The sequence below is a fragment of the Scardinius erythrophthalmus genome (genome assembly GCF_964197995.2).
Source record: "Scardinius erythrophthalmus genome assembly, chromosome: 15".
NCBI lineage: Eukaryota > Metazoa > Chordata > Actinopteri > Cypriniformes > Leuciscidae > Scardinius > Scardinius erythrophthalmus.
Window position 1 is genome coordinate 15353961 of NC_138235.1, and position 4997 is coordinate 15358957.

General features: G+C 34.4%; 1 long non-coding RNA gene across 1 annotated transcript; it reads right to left on the bottom strand.

Moving 5' to 3' along the window:
* Positions 1 to 573: 573 nt before the first annotated feature.
* Positions 574 to 4997, bottom strand: LOC308703113. Its single transcript, XR_014031681.1, has 3 exons — positions 4153 to 4997; positions 3246 to 3279; positions 574 to 1547 (listed from the first exon to the last, which is right to left on the bottom strand). It is a non-coding gene; the product is annotated as an uncharacterized lncRNA (long non-coding RNA).

Here is a 4997-nt window from a genome sequence, read left to right on the forward strand (position 1 = left end):
CGATACATATTGTTGTATTTTTGTATTGCGATATATTGTGACACGATATATTGTTACACCCCTAGTGATGAAACACTTAGCTTACGAGATGAGACAATACACAATATTGAGTTCACGAGGACTAGATGAGACAAAATTCGAACACTATTTTTAAGAAATCAAAATAAATGACTGGGAAAAAAATTGTATTTTATTCTCTGTGTACACTGTAAAAAAAAAATCTGTAAAAAAACGGTATTATTCCGGCAGCTGGGGCGCCAGAAAATTACCGTAAAATAACGGCAAAAAACAATCTCGTTAAAATACAGTAATTTTCCATAATTAAATAACAGATTATATCTTTAATATTACATTAAATCTTATGTAATTATTGGGATTTTTAATGTTTTAAAAAGTCATATACACATTTAAAACAATTAAATACTGTAAATTTAAGGTTTTATAAAATTATTTTATATAATAATGCTGTCTATCTACAGTAATTTTCTTTTAATATAGTTTTTATGTGTAAAATAACAATGAAATTATGTATAAAAAATGCACACAAGTACATAAATTCAAATACAAATGTTTGTAAATTTACAGTTTTATTTTTTATTTGTACAGATCCAATTTCACAACATCTCTAATTAAGTACTTAATAATAGCAAATGTACAGTCAATTTCTTTTAAATTAACTAAATGTATGAGTACAAATTACCTGCATATTTACAGTATTAGTAATTGAACAAACACTAAACATCAAGATAAGTGATTGATAGGAAATAGAAGCTTAGTATATAATTTAGAACATGTAAAAATATCCACAATAAAAAGCAATTACCGTATACCTTTACAGTATAACTTATTTTAACATTTACAATTACATTTTATCCAAAGTGACTAACCAATTAAGATAATAATTAAAGATAATAAAAAGCAACAAGTGCAGTGACAAGTCCCAGTTAGTCTAGTACAGTACACATAGAAAGGTGTTTTTTTTTTTTTTTTTTTACAAAGATTTAGTATTATTGGGTGAAGTGTTTATGAAAAAGATGGATCTTTAGCAGTTTCTTGAAAATGTGTTGCGTTGCGCCGGTCATTCCACCACCAGGAAACAGTCCAGGTAAATGTCAGTGAAAGTGGTTTTGTGTCTCTTTGGGATGATGGCACCACAAGGCGCCGTTTACTTGCAGAGCACAAGCTTCTGGAGGACACATAGATCGGAAGCAGTGAGTTTAGGCATAGGGCTACCTTTAAAGACAACTCTTGCTGCAGCATCTGGATCAGTTGCAGAGGTTTGACTGACACTGGAAGAGCTGCCAGGAGAGCATTACAATAGCCCAGTCTGGATAGAACAAGAGAGTTGTGTAGCTCCGATAGGAAGGGCCTGATCCTCCTAATGATAAGGCAAATCAGCAGGATCACAGCAAGTATGTTTTGGCTGAAAGCTGAACCATAAGCAGTTCTGTCTTGGCAAGGCTGATTTAAAGGGGAAGGTCATTCATCCAGCAAGAATTTTCCATCAGGTAGGCTGAGATGCGAGCAGCAACCGTCAGATCATCTAGCTGGATTAAAAGATATGTGTCATTAAGATAGTAGTGATAGGAAAAGTCATGTTTCTAAATGACAGAGCCCCAATAAGCAAAATGATGTCCGAAAGACTTCCTTTCAATGTCTTTGTTACAAAAATCAAAGGTTGAAATGCCGTCCACTGAGGAGCCAGAATGAAAGTTATGACGTCTTTTTTTGACGTGTTCTGCACGTCCGATATAGACGTTCATCGAACCTTCGTACAAGGTTAAAACTAGTTCAGATGTGGCCATTGTGGACATATTTCAACATCATTTATGGTCTCATTTAGACATAATTACTTTGATTATTGCTGTCAGATGATCTTAGGGAGAATGAACAGAGGTTTAGATGTTGATATTAGTTTAATTTGAAGTGTCACCATTGTGGCGATCCGTGTTTGCTTTAGTTGGGCTCTTGGTTCCCGTTCCTTTTACTTTAACTTTTCTTTGGCTGCTGTAACAGTGTGTTTGTGTAACACAATTGTTGTGGCAGAGAAAGCCAAGAAAAAGTTTGAGGTGTTATCAGTTCAATGTTGATGATGACATAATTATCACAAAAATGGGCCTTTAATATTGTGTTTAAAGTTTTGTGTTTATATTTGCCATTAATAACCAACAACCTTGTGGAACTGCATTATTGGTGCCAAAAACATTAAAATGATCACTTATTTGAAGGTGTATAAAAAGCATGTGCACATGATGTTTTGAGCATGAGTATCATACAGTCACACACAGACATCAAGATTGTGCATATGATTTCCAACAATGGTGACAATTTAAAAAAAGTACAAAACTCATCCTTAATTCCCAAGCTTTTTTTGGTTGTCATCGTTGTTGTGATTCATATCCAAAGTCTTGATGTCTGTGTGTGACTGTATGATACTCTTGCTCAAAACATAATGTGCACATGCTTTTTATACACCTTCAAATAAATACACCTTCACCAATAATGCAGTTCCAAAAGGTTGGTGGTTATTAATGGCAAATATAAACACAAAACTTTAAACACAATATTAAAGGCCCATTTTGTGATAATTATGTCATCATCAACATTGAACTGATAACACCTCAAACTTTTTCTAGGCTTTCTCTGCCACAACAATTGTGTTACACAAACACACTGTTACAGCAGCCAAAGAAAAGTTAAAATAAAAGGAACGGGAACCAAGAGCCCAACTAAAGCAAACACAGATCGCCACAATGGTGACACTTCAAATTAAACTAATATCAACATCTAAACCTCTGTTAATTCTCAGTAAGATCATAAGACAGCAATAGTCAAAGTAATTATGTCTAAATGAGACCATAAATGATGTTGAAATATGTCCACAATGGCCACATCTGAACTAGTTTTAACCTTGTACGAAGGTTCGATGAACGTCTATATCGGACGTGCAGAACACGTCAAAAAAAGACGTCATAACTTTCATTCTGGCTCCTCAGTGGACGGCATTTCAACGTCTGATTTTTGTAACAAAGACATTGAAAAGAAGTCTTTCGGACATCATTTTGCTTAGTGGGTAGTTAAAAAAATTTAAAAAAGAAAGAAAGATGGGTGGAATCTAACACAATCGTAATCTTGCTGTAGAAAATCCAAACCTTGTGCATACTTTTAGTGCAATCATATGGAATTATGAACATATGGAATCAGAACCGTTATGATTTTTATGTTTTAATGAATTCTTCCCATACCTTGTTTGCCATGATCATCTGCTTTCCACGTGACCTGAAATCACACACACACACACACACACACACACACACACACACACACACACACACACAAGTTATTTTAAAACTCAGTATTAGATTTACACATGTCAGAATATGTTCCATTGGGACAATGCAAAAACTCAAATGACTATGATCTTGAAGCTGAGCTGGAAAGGCTAACAGTAATATTTTGAGCTGCCATGTGATTTTAGCTAAGTTACATTTATAGAAAGTAATGTTAAATGAATATGATTTACTGTGACCAAGCTGCACACCTAGGTCCTAGGGGTTCATCATGTTGTATTCATATTCTAGTAGTCCTGTATCATCAACAAGTACGTTAAGTTACAGTATTTCGATTTCTTAACGGTCTTAATAAAGTTAGTCATGTTAACTATTACGAAATAAACAAAAGAAACACGGTAGGCCTATTTTTAGTAAAACTGTGGCTATTAGAATGGTAAAAAATAAGCTAAAAACGTGTTTACTACAATTTTATTATAATAAAATAAAGTATGTTTTTTAAGAGAAAAGTTTTCAGCTTCCAGACAGTGTTTCAAAATATCCCGCCATTTATTGGTTTAATGTTACTGACTATCATAACGAAGATTTTATACACAATTATGGACTTTAATATGAATAACAAGTCTACTAAAGATTGTTTTAGGTCTTTAAGTTAACAAGTAGAGATGTGGGTTGGGTTCAACTGATCTTTCTTAACACAGATCGATAATTAAAAACGCATGCTGCATTTTCAGTGTTTTGCCCTGACCCAGTTATAACTGAACATCATTTAAGAATGCTAACGTTAGCATGGAAACTGTCTAACCACTTAACACAAATGTAATATAAAATATCGTACACACATGTAGTATGAGACTCTTACCTCAGCCGTTGATCGGTCGGGATGAGGTCTGCTGTGACGACGAACCAGGCCACCGGGCGCGTTATTTCTGGACTGACACCCAGACTACAAACAACTAATATGTGTTCAGCGCTCCTGCTCACGGCTGGCTGCTTCTGTCGAATACGATTATAGCTTTGAACCACTGTGATCACAATCCACGACTACTTCACGAGCGTAGACTGAAACTTCAAATCTCCCGCTTGCCCTTGACACAGATCGACGACAGAGACAGATCTGTAGCTAACTGTTGTGGGAGGGACTAGCAGCAACGAACCGTAATGGCGGATAATTTCAATCTGCGCGCGCGCGCGCGGGCACACACACACACACACACACACACACACACACATACAAACGCACACAAAGCCACGCAGATTTGGAAAAACGATTAATAAAAGACATAAAATATAGGCCTAAATGAATTTTTCGGGCAAATAGCCTACAAATGATGATCAAAATGAACATCTATTTGCAAGACAAAATTAAAAGACTATAAATAATTAAATAGGCTTGCCTAATGTGTGTACAAATCTTAAAACTCACTTTAACCCCCACATGCTTAATAATCTTTAAGGAAAACATGTTTAGTGACTGCTGATTTCTGCAGTTATACCTTATTTTCTTTGTTTTCTAATTCCACAGAAATAATCTGTAAAATATTACTTAATTTTTTATGTAAAATTACACATAACCCTATAAAATTACAGAGAATTTCCTTTAAAAAACGTAAAATTAATGTAAAACCAAAATAAAAGCAATTACCTGTAAATTTAATAGTGGACCTTTAAATTACAACAAATATCTGTAAAATAACAGGTATTCAC